General features: G+C 47.0%; 1 pseudogene; it reads left to right on the forward strand.

Annotated features, from left to right (window-relative positions):
• The first annotated feature begins 14873 nt into the window (after window positions 1-14873).
• LOC141072490 (olfactory receptor 52N2-like) lies at window positions 14874-15842 on the forward strand (annotated as a pseudogene).
• The last annotated feature ends 264 nt before the right edge of the window (window positions 15843-16106 follow it).

The raw sequence follows: 16106 nt of genomic DNA on the forward strand, positions 1-16106 counted from the left end.
GTGAACAGGTGCTTTACCTAACCAACTCTTGTATTCATTTGCCTTCTGGCGGAGCCTTGGCGTGGCTTCCAGGTACACATGACTTGGCCATTTTATGCGCTAAACATTCTCAGTTTTTCGTGTTTCTAGTGTAGTAATGCAATTCATTATTCGTTTTTCATATTTGCATGGTTTGGTGCTACAGTGTGCTTCCTTTTTTGCTTGAATGTATATGAGCTGGTGACTCTAGGTTAAGCACCTGTTCACACACTATGCTTGGATGTGACGGTCAGTTTTTGAAATTAGTGTTAGTTTGAACTGGATTCATTGGTGAATTGGGAGCCAGTGGGGGGATTTGCAGAGCGGAGAGACAGGGAAGTAGCGAGGAGAGAGGTGGATTAGTCGGGCAGCAGAGTTGAGGATAGACTGGAGTGGTGCAAGAGAGTTATCAGGGAGGCCACAGAGGAGAGTTTTGCAGTAGTCAAGGCGGGAGATGAGGGCATGTACAAGAGTTTTAGTGGATTGAGGGCTGAGGAAGGGACGGATTCTGGAAATATTTTTGAGTTGGAGGCAACAGGAGGTGGAAAGAGTTTGGACGTGTGGTTTGAAAGACAGGGCAGCGGATTTCAGGTGCAGGAGAGGCGTGATGCCGTTTACCATAATAGATAGATCGGGTAGGGAAGATCTGTGAGATGGAGGAAAGATAATGAGTTCAGTTTTGTCTACGTTGAGTTTTAGGAAGCGAGAGGTGAAAAAGGAGGATATGGCTGATAGACAGTCCGGGATTCTGGGCCAGAGAGGTAGATCTGAGTGTCATCTGCATACAGGTGGTACTGGAAGCCATTGGACTCTATGAGTTGTCCTAGGCCAAGAGTATAGATGGAATAAAGTAGGGGCCCCAGGACAGAGCCTTGGGGGACTCCAACAGAGAGGGGGCGGGATGAGGAGGTAGTGGGAGTGGGAAACGCTGAATGTGCGGTCAGAAAGGTATGAGGAGATCCAGGACAGGGCAAGGTCTTTGATGCCAAGAGAAGAAAGAACCTGTAGCAGTAGGCATTGGTCGACTGTGTCAAAGGCAAGAGGACAGGTCGAGAAGGAGGAGGATGGAGAACTGTCTGTTAGCTTGGGCTGTGAGTAAGGGCCCCGTTACATTTAGCGATGCACCAGCGATCCCAACCAAGATACGACCCGGTCAGGATCGCTGGTGCATCGCTAAATGGTCGCTAGTGAGCTGCCAAACAGGCAGATCTCAGCAGCGACGCAGCAGCGGTCGTTACTTACCTGTCAGACGCGGCGATGATGACGTCCTCCACCCGCCTCCACGCGTCGCTCGTCGGCACCAGCAGGAAGCCCAGCAGGAAGGCGCCGACGAGAAACGGCCCAGGACGTCCTCGCGCGATCAGCGATAACCAGTGGGGGGAGCCGGTCGGAGGTAAGTATCACTTGTAGCGATATCGCTAGCAATATCGCTGCTGCGTCACAAAATCTGTGACATTTTAGCAATATTGCTAGCGATATCGCTATGTGTAAAGCTCTCTTAAGTCATTAGTAATTTTGGTCAGGGCAGTTTCAGTGGAGTGGTGGGGGCGGAAGCCAGATTGGAGGATGTCAGTGAGGGAGTTAAATGAGAGGTGGGAGGAAAGTTGAGCATGGACATGCTTTTCAAGGAGTTTGGAAGCAAACGGGAGCAGTGATATGGGGCGAGAGCTGGGCAGAGCAGTTGGGTCAAGGTTTGATTTTTTGAGGATGGGTGTGATGGCGGCATGTTTGAAGGCAGAGGGGATTTTGAACCACAACACACAATAGCACAAAACAGTCCCAGCAAATACCCAAGATGGTGCAAATTACAGAATCTCACCCTTCTGCTGGCTCACCGGGATTAGAGCTGCTTCCACAACTTACTACCCCCACCATATACAGTATAGTCGCAGTTCTCCCCATATCTGATATATAAAGCTCAATGTGTGTGTGTATGTGTGTATGTCCCGGATTGGCATCCGCACCATCGCAGCTACAGCTACAAAATTTGGCACAGTCACACGTCTGGACCCCGAGAGCGTCCTAGGCTATGTTGTAAGGCGAAATTTTAACCCCGCGCGTTCCAAATTAACACCAAACAATTTTGCCCCTATCTACATAATGGGGAAAAAGTGTGTGCTTATCAAGCCCCGCCCCTCATAATGATGTCATAATGGTTGCCATGGCGACTCTGATGTCATCATAGGTTGCAAGCCCCGCCGCTCATTATGATGTCATAATGGTTGACTATGGGATGGAGAATGTGTGATGGGTATATGGGCACTGGACTATGGGATAGAGGATGTGTGATGGGTATATGGGCATTGGACTATGAGATGAAGGATGTGTGATGGGTATATGGGCACAGGACTATGGGATGGCGGATATGTATGATAGGTATATGGGCATGGGACTATGGGATGGAGGATGTGTGATGGGTATATGGGCACCTGACTATGGGATGGCGAATATGGGATGGAGAATATGTATGATGGGTATATGGGCATAGGACTATGGGTTGGAGGATATGTATGATGGGTATATGGGCACGGGACTATGGGATGGAGGATGTGTATGATGGGCATATGGGCATAGGACTATGGGATGGAGGATATGTATGATGGGTATATGGGCACGGGACTATGGGATGGAGGATATGTATGATGGGTATATGGGCACGGGACTATGAGATGGAGGATGTGTATGATGGGCATATGGGCATAGGACTATGGGTTGGAGGATGTGTGATGGGTATATGGGCACTGGACTATGGGATGGAGGATGTGTGATGGGTTTATGGGCACTGGACTATGGGATGGAGGATATGTACGATGGGTATATGGGCACTGGACTATGGGTTGGAGGATCTATGATGAGTATATGGGAATGGGACTATGGGATGGAGGATGTGTGATGGGTATATGGGCACGGGACTATGGGATGGAGGATATGTGTGATGGGTATATGGGCACGGGACTATGGGATAGAGGATATGTATGATGGGTATATGGGCACTGGACTATGGGTTGGAGGATCTATGATGAGTATATGGGAATGGGACTATGGGATGGAGGATCTGTGATGGGTATATGGGCACGGGACTATGGGATGGAGGATATGTATGATGGGTATATGGGCACTGGACTATGGGATGGAGGATATGTATGATGGGTACATGGGCACGGGACTATGGGATGGAGGATGTGTGATGGGTATATGGGCACGGGACTATGGGATAGAGGATGTGTGATGGGTATATGGGCACGGGACTATTGGAGAGAAGATGTGTGATGTGTATATGGGCACTGGACTATGGTATGGAGGATATGTATGATGGGTATATGGGCACTGGACTATGGGATGGAGGATATGTATGATGGGTATATGGGCACTGGACTATGAGATGGAGGATCTGTGATGAGTATATGGGCACTGGACTATGGGATGGAGGATAATCATTATAATTTGTTATAACTAGCCACAGTTCGTTACTATGCCCGGGCAACGCTGGGCTCTTCAGCTAGTACAGTATAATCACATCTATCCCCACACACAGAGGCGCTGGGAGCTGTACATTCAGTACTAAATAAAACAGGAGCAAAATATTAATTTAGAAACTGAAAATGAAGAGCCAGGAATAATGGCCGCTCAGATAACGGCCATGTCTGCATCGTCACTCACAGACGTGAATCTTTACAAGATAAACTGAGATTTGTGTCCAGACTTTTCTGTAAATCTGTGATCTGATATGTTGTTGTATCCCCTTTACTTCTGATAGCGGCTTTACATCTATGCGGCATGGAGTCACCCAACATCGGACCCTGCAGACAGATGTCGCCCACTTGCTGGTGTGTTCTAGGCCACGTTCCCATTTCAAGAGCATTTCTTCAGCATAAGGCAACATGACCTCTCCCATTATTGTAATATTGTTCTGAGAGCACAAGCACGTGCACACAAGTAACGTACTACCCAGGGAGACTAATACCTAAACCTGACTGATCCCTGTTCAGACTGGTAAAAGCCCTCCTCTGACCTAGTGTGTTCCTACCTGACCATGGAGGTTGGCACACTAAGAGTGCGCAATGTCACCCCTAATAGATAGTGGCTCACCCTGAAGGCTCCTAACAGCTCCTAGCATAGCTATGCCTGTGTAGCAACTCACTCAAGAAAATAGGTTATACAGTAAAAACTGCAACTAACCCCACCAGTACGTGAACTGACTAGATATCCTGACTCTGCATTACATACTGGTGCAGAGATAGACTGTGGTTTGGTCTAAGAGAGTCTCTGCTCTGGCCTAAAATGCCAATGAGTTGCTCAATGTTCCTCCTAAAGAACACGGAGGGCAAAGAAGAGTGTGAATTACCAACAAGAGGAGAAGTGTGCACTAAACAAAGGAAAGAATCCAGAGTGAGTAAAGAAACTAATGAAATACCAAAGAATAAAGCAATTACTCTTCACAAATATACAGCCTACTTACTAAAGAGAAACAGAAGAGAGGTGCAAGGTATAGCAAAGAAACAACAAAGTGAAAATCCTGAGTTTTGGAAGAAAAAAAGAGTAAGTGTATTCCAGAATACAAGTGAAGCATAGGAGAAGTCTTATGACTTTAGTAAGTTGTTATGCTCTAAGGAGCACACAGGCCATGGAAGTGGGTACACCTAACCCAGAGTAAAAGCCTGGACCTGCAGGTGGAGACCAGGAGATGCAACGATATCTCCTATTGGAGGAACTTCAGGTGAATTATGAATAGTGCCAGAATACTATCTGGATGGATGACGTTACTGGCCCACCTGGTAAGGGGGGTTCTTCTAAGCCAAAGGTCTGGGTGAGCATCTCAGCCTGGATGCAACAGAGCGGGTTTTGATGGATGACATGTGGATCAGTGAGGACGAGGACAGCAGAGTATGCTGAATGGCAGACAAACAAGCTGAGCAGGTAGCACTGATGAAGCAGAGCCAGATGTGTGGATACAGACAGGAGCAGTAGCAGCATATGAAACTGGTATCTTCCAGCAGGGAAGCAGTTAATCACAGAATGCAGACTGGTATCTCCCAGAGGGGCAATGGTTAATATAAAGTTTTACAAAGTTCAGTATTTTTTTGAGACACATCATGTTCTCGGGTCATAGTTACTGAACAATGATCGACGTAAAAATTAAACCCAAACATTAATGACATAATCGTGATTTTTTGGATTTTACCAAATTCGCAAATTCACACTTGCCACTCAGTAAAACAGGAAAGTTGGGTGAGAAGTAATGGTGGCTATTCTTCTTTCTCCAGCAATTAACAATCTTAAACCTTATGTCCCAAAAGAGCCAGAAAGCCCAGGGGTTGAGAAGCCATATAACTCATCGGAAGGATTTATCCCTGCACTACTCATTAGCGCTAATTAATGGAGGTCAGCAGGGAGTCCCCGAAGCAGGATAAAAGGACGCCTGGGTCTGAATCAGAGCTACAGAGTATTGCGGAGCAGTAAGGTGGGGGACGTGTCAGTGGGGAGCTGCCCCTGGATGGGTAACGCTGCCGGTACATGTTGGGAGCAGACACAGTGGAGTCGGCTGTGACTTATGTAATCATGTGTCTGGTGTAAACCATCTAAGAATGAGTCCAGAAATACATATAAATCAGAAGTGTCAGAAGAGGTGTCGCTAGATCTGCACCGGATACCGTTTACAGCACTAAACAACTCCCCTTCTGCACTAGGACAATGCCACCAGCATTTACAGCGCTCGCATTACTGTCCTTTAAGGCACACCTTTTATCATTTACGGCTTGATATTGTCATATCTGGCCAAAACATTGCCATTTTTATCTCGTGTATTCTGTAATTCCTCTTTGGAGGAAAACGTCGGCACCTTGGACATTTGGATTTTTTACTGTCTCCTGAAAGGATCACTCCAATCCCTTTTTTCAGTTATTATTATTATTATTATTATTTATTGTTATAGCGCCATTTATTCCATGGCGCTTTACATGTGAGGGGTATACATAAAAACAAGTACAATAATCTTAAACAGTACAAGTCATAACTGGTACAGGAGGAGAGAGGACCCTGCCCGCGAGGGCTCACAATCTTCAAGGGATGGGTGATAATACAGTAGGCGGGGGTAGAGCTGGTCGTGCAGCGGTTTGGTCGATCGGTGGTTACTGCAGGTTATAGGCTTGTCGGAAGAGGTGGGTCTTCAGGCTCTTTTTGAAGGTTTCGATGGTAGGTGAGAGTCTGATATGTTGTGGTAGAGAGTTCCAGAGTAGGGGTGATGCGCGAGAGAAATCTTGTATGCGATTGTGGGAAGAGGAGATAAAAGGGGAGTAGAGAAGGAGATCTTGTGAGGATCGGAGGTTGCGTGCAGGAAAGTACCGGGAGACGAGGTCACAGATGTATGGAGGAGACAAGTTGTGGATGGCTTTGTATGTCATGGTTAGGGTTTTGTAATGGAGTCTCTGGGCAATTGGGAGGCAGTGAAGGGATTGACAGAGGGGAGAAGCTGGGGAATAGCGGGGGGACAGGTGGATTAGTCGGGCAGCAGAGTTTAGAATAGATTGGAGGGGTGCGAGAGTGTTTGAGGGGAGGCCGCAGAGCATGAGGTTGCAGTAGTCAAGGCGAGAGATGATGAGGGCATGGACTAGGGTTTTTGCAGATTCTTGGGTAAGGAATGAACGGATGCGTGAAATATTTTTGAGTTGAAGTCGGCAGGAAGTGGAAAGGGTTTGGATATGTGGTTTGAAGGAGAGATCAGCATCAAGGATTACTCCGAGGCAGCGAGCATGTGGGACTGGGGAGAGTGGGCAGTCATTTACTGTAATTGATAGGTTCGTAGGGGGGGTCACGTGAGATGGGGGAAAGATGATGAATTCTGTTTTGTCCATGTTGAGTTTCAGATATCTAGTGGAGAAGAAGGATGAAATAGTGGACAGACATTGAGGGATTCTGGTTAGTAGGGAGGTGATATCTGGTCCAGAGATGTAGATCTGTGTGTCATCAGCATAAAGATGATACTGAAAGCCATGAGATTCTATGAGCTGTCCCAGGCCAAAGGTGTAAATAGAGAACAGCAGGGGCCCTAGGACTGAACCTTGTGGGACTCCGACAGATAGGGGGCGAGGTGAGGAGGTGGTGTGTGAGTGGGAGACGCTGAATGTCCGGTCTGTTAGGTATGATGAGATCCAGGAGAGGGCCAAGTCTGTGATGCCGAGGGATGAGAGGGTCTGTAATAATAGGGAATGGTCCACTGTGTCAAAGGCAGCCGACAGGTCCAGGAGGAGGAGGACAGAGTAGTGTCGCTTGCTCTTGGCAGTTAAGAGGTCATTGGTGACCTTAGTAAGGGCAGTTTCAGTGGAGTGGTGTGACCGGAAGCCAGATTGTAAGCGGTCGAAGAGGGAGCAAGAAGAGAGATGGGAGGACAGTTCAAGGTAGACGTGTTGTTCCAGTAGCTTGGAGGCGTATGGGAGAAGTGATATAGGGCGATAGCTAGATACAGAGGATGGGTCAAGAGAGGGCTTTTTGAGGATAGGTGTGATGGAGGCATGTTTAAAGCTTGAGGGGAAAACACCAGTTGTTAGTGATAGGTTGAAGAGATGGGTTAGGGTTGGGATGAAGACTGTGGTGAGGTTTGGGATGAAGTGGGATGGGATCGGGTCGAGTGCACAGGTGGTGAGATGTGATCTTGAGAGTAGAGTGGAGAGTCGATCTTCTGTAATGGTGGAGAAGTTGGTTTTGAAGGTGGAGGGCTGGGAAGTCGGGAGGAAGGGCTCTGGGGGTTGTTGACCAAAACTGTCCCTGATGTTATCAATTTTCTGCTTGAAAAATGAGGCAAAGTCTTCAGCTGAGATGAGTGGGGAGGGAGGAGGTGCTGGGGGGCGGAGGAGAGAATTGAAGGTGTTGAATAACTGTTTAGGGTTGTGAGACAGGGAGGATATGAGAGATGAGAAGTAGGTTTGTTTAGCTGTGGCGAGTGTGGACTTGAAAGTAGTGAGGGACTGTTTGAATGCGATGAAATGCTCGTTGGAGTGGGATCTTTTCCATCTGCGCTCAGCAGCCCTGGAAGCTCGCCTCAGCTCTTTGGTCAGGCTGGTGTGCCAGGGCTGTCTGTTGATTTTGCGAGTTTTGGTATGTGTAAGTGGGGCAGCGGATTCCAAAGCTACAGCTATTGTGGTGTTATATAGAGCGGCAGCGTCATCCGCATTGTGTAAGGAACTTATATCTGTAAGAGGGAGGAGGGATTCGGAGAATGAGTGTAGGTCAAGGTGTTTAAGATTCCTGCGAGGGTGTGAAAGTTTGTGGGGTGGGGATTGTAGACATGGAGTGAAGAGGGAAGAGAATGTGAGCAGGTTGTGGTCAGAGAGAGGAAGAGGTGAGTTAGAGAGGTTAGATAGGGAGCAGAGGCAGGTGAAGATGAGGTCCAGTGTGTGGCCATCTTTGTGGGTGGCTGTAGAAGACCATTGAGTGAGGCCGAAGGAGGAAGTGAGAGATAGAAGTTTAGTGGCAGCTGAGAGGGAAGTGTCAATGGGGATGTTGAAGTCGCCCATGATGATAGTAGGGATGTCCGCGGAAAGGAAATGAAGTAACCAGGTGGTGAAGTGGTCAAAGAAGGTGGTGGCTGGCCCTGGGGGGCGGTAGATGACAGCCAGTTGGAGGTTGGAGGGGGAGTAGATGCGCACAGAGTGCACCTCAAAGGAAGGGAGGGTAACAGAGGGTGGCAGTGGGATTGGGGTGAAGGAGCAGGTATCTGACAGGAGAAAACCAACTCCTCCACCATGTTTGCTGCTGGGGCGGGGGGTGTGAGAAAGGTGGAAGCCGCTATACGAAAGTGCAGCAGGAGAGGCTGTGTCAGAAGGGGTGAGCCAGGTTTCGGTGATGGCGAGGAAGGAGAGTTTGGTAGTGACAAAAAGATCATGGATGTAGGAAAGCTTGTTGCAGACAGAGCGAGCGTTCCACAGAGCTCCTGTTAGTGGGACTGGGGAAGCGGGGGCTGGGTGAATGGGTATAAGGTTGGAGAGGTTACGGAAGGTTGTGATAGAGCGTGGATGGGAGGTAGAAATGACTGTGGGAATGTGGTGAGGAGGACCAGGATTTGGAGAGATATCACCAGCAGTGAGAAGGAGCAGAGAAAGTGTTAGCAGGTGGGAGCAGGAGAGGGCATGAGGGGGCTGTCTGTGTTTGGAGACAGAGGATTGTATGTTAAGGAACAGTTTTGAGGCGGAGGTGAGGTGGATGGGGAGGATTGAAGAAGAGATGAACAGTTCCTTACTAGGAGTAGGGATTAGGGGAATTAGCAGAAAGTGAAGGATTATTGGGGTGAAAGTGAAAACAAACAGAAACATTGTTTACAGTGACTGTGTCCAGTTACCTTCAGTTCCCTTCTGGTTCAATTCTGGTTTTAATTCTTAAATTAATCTTCACACTTCTAGCACACACTTATAGCAATCACAATGCAGACTGAAGTCTATGCAGACTTGTACTCTGCAATATATGTACAACTAAGTGCAGTCAGGTGTGAAGCAGAGAGGAGTGGTCTCTGCTCATCTTGGCCAGACAATTAAGAGTGGACCAGATGTATATGATCAAGCCAGAGTAAACAAGGTCATAAATAACACTGGGGTAAGCTGGGGTTAGCTGAAAGGCATACCATGTGAATGCTAGGTGCAGAGGCAAGTCTATGTGCAAAGCTGGGTGACGCACTGTGTGTCCTTCATAGACAGACAGCAGGAGAGCAGGAGAGCTGGGTGGATGGACATACCATGTGAATGCTAGGTGCAGAGGCAAGTCTATGTGCAAAGCTGGGTGACGCACTGTGTGTCCTTCATAGACAGACAGCAGGAGAGCAGGAGAGCTGGGTGGATGGACATACCATGTGAATGCTAGGTGCAGAGGCAAGTCTATGTGCAAAGCTGGGTGACGCACTGTGTGTCCTTCATAGACAGACAGCAGGAGAGCAGGAGAGCTGGGTGGATGGACATACCATGTGAATGCTAGGTGCAGAGGCAAGTCTATGTGCAAAGCTGGGTGACGCACTGTGTGTCCTTCATAGACAGACAGCAGGAGAGCAGGAGAGCTGGGTGGATGGACATACCATGTGAATGCTAGGTGCAGAGGCAAGTCTATGTGCAAAGCTGGGTGACGCACTGTGTGTCCTTCATAGACAGACAGACAGCAGGAGAGCAGGAGAGCTGGGTGGATGGACATACCTGTCGGAAGAATAGAGATGCTTGTTAGAGTGCGATGGTGGCAGGTAGCAGGGCACAGTCTGTATTCATCCTTCTGGTTTTAATTCTTAAATTAATCTTCACACTTCTAGCACACACTTATAGCAATCACAATGCAGTTCTGAATCTCTCTCCATTCATGCCCCGGGACAGGACACTGACTTAATGCTCTCTCTATGGTGGAGAAGCTTCTACCGGGCAGTATCATCCCCTGCTGTGTGCCCGCCATGAGAAGCTGCAAATGGGAGGTGACAACCACTTTCACCACATTTCTGACTTACAAGCTTGACTGGCACCATACAAGATGGTTGAACATGTCCATGCAACTGCCAATAGATTATTCCAGTCCTGCACTTACACTGATGACCCTGCCAGGTCTCAGCAAGACTCAGAGAGTCTCCAAATAAAGGCATCTTCTGATACGGACAGGTTCACCATGCATAACCCATGACCAGAAGTATCACAGGGTCGTCAAGAAGGTATGTAAGTTTTTAGAGAACACAAGAAGTCGTACCACCATAAACTCTGACCACATATCGATTAGAAAGACCATCAACCTCTGTTCAGTGTCTGAGTCAGAATCAGAGATGTCTCCTATTCATTTTTCATCAACGATTATTGGGAAAAAAAACCCTTAATAGTGTGAATGTAAGAGCGCATTCCTGAGCACAAGTGCAACGCGTCCCACCGGATGCCCGCTCTCCTTTTAATGTGGGCATAACGCTACTCAGACAAAACAGGGTGAGGGTAAAACAGTGTGGCAATGCTTTATTGAATCACAAAACAGGCAGATAATACGTAGAACAGTCCTAGCAAAATACCCCAATATGGTGCACATTATAGAGTCTCACCCTTCCGCTGACTCGCTGGGATAATGGCAGATGTTATTTCAGAGTGCCCACGGTCGGCTACCCCACCTGTGGCACACACACAGAGACAAGCATAGCGTGATGACAGTCCATTCAGCTACAAGGCCAGTTGACCTGAGGGTCACAACCTGGATTCTCTGCACATCACCATGGAGCCAGGCAATCGGCGAGTCCCAATCCTAGCTTTCTCCAAGCGTATCCATGGTTCAACGATGGTCAATGGAGCAGATATGTATTCTTACAACCGGGATCGAGATACCCTAGGTTGTTTCCTGTAGAATGATAGATCCGTATCCCTTGTGATGGGGCCATGATATATTGGCAGCAGTCCTGTAGGGTGCCCTGGATGTTTGGATGTCTTAGCAGAATTTCTGGCTGTCCCTCTCTCTCTCTGTCTCTCTCAGAGGCATATCACCTCTTTTTATGTTTAACCAATGTCCTACAGTCCAGCATCACAGATAAGGGGAAGAATGGTGACGACCAAGTTGCCTTGTTTGACTATATAATCTATTTGCATAGATTTTCCTCCTCTGTTTTAAAAATCAACAAACTATCTGGGCTACCAAATGCATAATTAGCATATAACTAGTCATCAAGGATAAGAACACGCTATGTTATATCAAACACCAGCTCACAAGTCAATATTACAGGCTCACACAAACAAAAGTCTGATTTCTTGACCAGCCAGAAAGAAATGCTTAAATTCAAAATACAACATTCAGATACCATTCTATTCTTCTTGGTTTGCTAAAAATAGACATTAAGATACAATGCTGTGTCTCCACAATCACCTTGGCCTGATCCTCCTGTATCTTGCTCTGCACCACTGGGATTAGAGGAAATAAGGGAAAAGCATACGCCAGGTCCATGTTCCATTTTTGAGATAAGGCGTCTACTCCTGTAGGCCTTTCTCCCTGATTGAGGGAAAATAATTGCTTTTGAATTTTTTCTTGTAGCAAACAGGTCCACCTGGTGGGCATCCGCTCAGCGTATTATGTGATTGAATTCTTCCCAGTCCAGCTCCCATCCTGACCGTTGCACTGTTTCTTGGCTGAGAAAGTCTGCTACCACATTCTGAGACACCTTCAGATGTACTGCCGTCACTGATAGCACCATTTCCTCTGCCTAAAGGAAGATATCCCATGCTAAAGCCATGCAAAAGTGCTGTCTTGGTCCCCCTTAGGTTTGAGGAAGGCCACTGTAGTAATAATGACTGACAGGATCCTGATTTATCTGCTCTTTAGACTTGGCCCACATTGCTTTAGCATTTCCCAGACCGCTGGAAGCTCTCGGAGGTTGGATGATCTGGGAGGATCTGATCTTCACCTGGTACCTTATATGCACGGATCCTGCACCTGGCTCCCCCAGCCACTGCTGCTTGCATCTGTGGTGCCTGGCAATACAAAGGTGACATCAACCCCACAAATATGAACCCCACTTGCCACCGCTACAGGCCAAGTGGGAAGAGTCCAGCAAAGCGCCAGAATAGAATTGGCGCATCTAATAGAGGTGCATTTTCTGGGCAGCTGTGGTCTGCTATTTTTTGGCTGGGGGGACCAGTATCCATGGCCCTTTACCAGCCTGAGAATACTAGCCCCCAGCTGTGAGCTTTAGCAAGGCTGGTTGTCAAAAATGGGGGGGACCCCATGCAGTTTTTTTTTATTATTTAAATAATTTTAAAAAAATATCGTGGGGACCCCTCTATTCTTGATAACCAGCCTTGTTTAAGGTGACAGCTGAGGGTTGCAGCCCCCACCTATGAGTTTTTCCTGGCTGGTTATCAAATTCAGGGGAAGCCATGCCAGGTTTTTATTTAATTATTTATTTACAGTGCAGGAGACGTCTAATGAACACTCTCATCAGCCGCACCTGCTCTCACTGTTATTAGCGCTGCCGCAGCAGGTGTTGGATAATGGGAGCAGCTGTCCCATCCGCTGACACCAGTGACCGAAGGTAAACTTTACGTACACCTCCGATTTCAGCTGAGTGCTCCCGCTGTCTTTTGACAGCGTGGGAACTGCGGCTTTCTGACCAGTGGGGAGGATTTCACCGCCGATCAGAAGCGGTGTTTGCCGCTCTGTCATGCACATGACAGCGCAGCAAACACAGGATGTTCAGGCCCCCCATTCAAGCGAATGGGGTCCAAGCTCGGGTCCAGGTACTATTTTTGCAACTGTTCAGCCGAACATCCAGGTGTCCTCCCATCTCTACTCCTTAAACCTCCAAACATTTCATCCTGTGTTGAGGAGGGTTGGTGGGTATCCTCCACCCACATAGTATTTCTGTCGGCTTATAATAGAGCGTTAGTATCTTCCCAAGAAACAAGGTACTTCTTTTCTTCTTGTCAGAAATTCTTCCCTTCCCTCTTGTTCACTATCAGTGTAACTTGATAATTCTTCTCCTTCTGAACTGGGTTTCATCGCCCATCAAGGTCTTTTTTGTCTGGGAGCCATCCGGGAGGATTGCGGGGTAACTAACTCTGAGACGTAATTCTGACCCTCCTCTCTTATTATGGTCCTTATATCGGTCATAAATGAGGGGTGTTCATCTTTAACCACCTTGGCAATATACTCAGGGCATAACTGTTTCCCATAAGTGTCTGGCAGTTTAGTATTACACATGGTACATCTCTTCCCTAATTTTTTAGGTGCGGATGGTGTCTTGGACCTTTTATGGGCTTCCTTGTTCTATAAAGGAACAAGGGAAGGTACTAGGAATTATACCCTAGCTGACAGGCAGTGTGTCAGTGTGAGACCCCAACTCTCAGAAACTCACTTGTACCAGGGAGAACCACCACTCACCTGGACAAGCTGAGGGACCCCTTATTCAGTGGGGTGTCAGCTTCCAGACCTCCTGCAGGAGGAAGCGAATAGATGGCGAGGACCCTGTTCCGATTCTCCTGTGTCCGACATCAGGAGCTTCAGCTCGCTGGGAGATGTGAGTTACACCTCTTCTCCATCCGTCCCTATCAAGTATAAGAAGGACAACCTCCTGATGATGCTGTCAGAAGAGACATCCTGGAAAATGCAGATTTACAGCTGACAGATCTAGAATATTTTTTTTAACTTTAAAAGAGGCATCAAGCTTGATGGTTAGAGTCTTCAAAGAGGCAACAGCTTGGCCAGAATCAAATGATACTACTGCACCTACAGCAGTGCAGATAGCAATTTTCCACTGTATAGCCCTTTGGGTAGAGCACCAATATAGCAAGTGATACTCACCCCTACTTACTGAAAAGCCTCGATGCCATAGCAAGCAATGAAGGACAGCATATAGTCCTTGACAATCCAGAATATAATAGTAGGATTCTTGAAGTAACCCTCTTATAAGTTAAAAAAAAAAAAAAAAAAACACTGTTGCAAAAGAGAAATTTTTAGCGTTGGGTTAGGGAGCAGCCATGGTGGAGGGAAATAAAGTTGAGAGCTAGAAAAAGGATCAACAGTTACATTTTCTCTAGTTTCCATCCAAAAGGGACTATGAAAGAGGAAGCGGCAGGGAGTGTAAATCTTTGTAAAACAGGTGGCCCTACGAAGTCCAGGTGTAGGTGTTCGTCCCAGAGCTGTAGCTAGACATTCACATTGACACTAGCCCTGACTCTAAATACTCTGGCAAAAGGCAAAATTTTTTGGTGGCCACCATTGGTCTGTGCACTGGTAGGCAAAAAAATGGCAATGGATCCAACCAGGGCTGGTCGCTATCTCTGAAATCATGTGCATAGTCCATCTCTATAGTAGGCAGGCCTGTGGAATTAATAAGATCTTTTTTCTTCTTTAGTTTCTACCACAGTTTGACAGAATCCATGGCAGATGAGGAGATGAACTCCACTTTTTCAAATCATGCTTTTATTTTCCAAGGTTTTCCTGGGATCTCCCAGTCCAGAATCATTCTCATCCTCCCATTTTTTTCCCTCTATGTCATGACAGTTATGGGTAATGGAGTAATGATATATACAATCCTGGTGGAGAAGACTCTCCATTCTCCTATGTATATTCTCATTTCTCTTTTATTTTTCACTAATATCTCATACACCAACACCATCATGCCCAAGTTTCTTCTCGGTTTAACATTTAACGCGAACCAGATATCATTGACCGGTTGCCTTATACAAATGTTCTTTATGTATCTAGCTGGCTGCTATGAGTTACATTTACTGGTACTCATGGGATTGGACCGATATACGGCCATTATAATGCCCCTTCACTACCACCACATCATGACTAAGAGGACGATGGCATGGCTCCTCTTCTACGGCTTACTCCGAAATCTCTTCTTGGTATTTCCGATTGTTTACTTTACCTCAACAGTTCGATTTTGCAGATCCAGCATCATCATGAACTTTGTCTGTGAGAACATGAGTCTCTTAAACCTTGGATGTGGAGATATCTCCAAGATACAATCCATAGGACTTTGAGTAAGAATGCTCGTTACGACGATGGATGGGACCTGTATCTTGACCTCTTACTTGAGCATTCTATGTTCTGTACGGAAGACGATTGTAGGAAGAGGGCGTGAGAAAACCTGGAAGACATGTAGCACACATCTACTAGTCACCATGATGACATTCTTTTGTGGTATGTCTTCTTCTCTGGTGTCCCGGGTGTCATCGCACATTCTTCTTGATGTTCAGAACCTCATTACTCTGATGAGCTTTGAGATTCCATCAAATGCCCATCCAATAATCTATGGACTGCGGACGAGGGAGATCAGGAACAGTCTAAGGAAGCTGTGCAAGAGAACCAAACGTGGAGGTCCATCCTTTACCCACTGATGACAGAGTGATTTTCCAGTGACTGAGCTTTTGTTTTCACCTCCTTTTCTTCCAGGAGATATAACCTTCTAATTTTTCCGTTGTGAGTAGTGTTGAGCATTCCGATACCGCAAGTATGCTGTATCGGAATTCCGATACCGACTTCCGATATTTTTTCAATATCGGAAGTCGGCATCGGAATCGGAAGTTGAAGTTCAAAGTTGATTGACAGCCGAAATGACGTCATCATGATGCGCGGTGTGTGCGCATCATGATGCGCCGTCA

The sequence above is a fragment of the Dendrobates tinctorius genome, unplaced genomic scaffold (genome assembly GCF_039654945.1).
Source record: "Dendrobates tinctorius isolate UK_male_01 unplaced genomic scaffold, ASM3965494v1 ptg000273l, whole genome shotgun sequence".
Classification (NCBI taxonomy): Eukaryota; Metazoa; Chordata; class Amphibia; order Anura; family Dendrobatidae; genus Dendrobates; species Dendrobates tinctorius.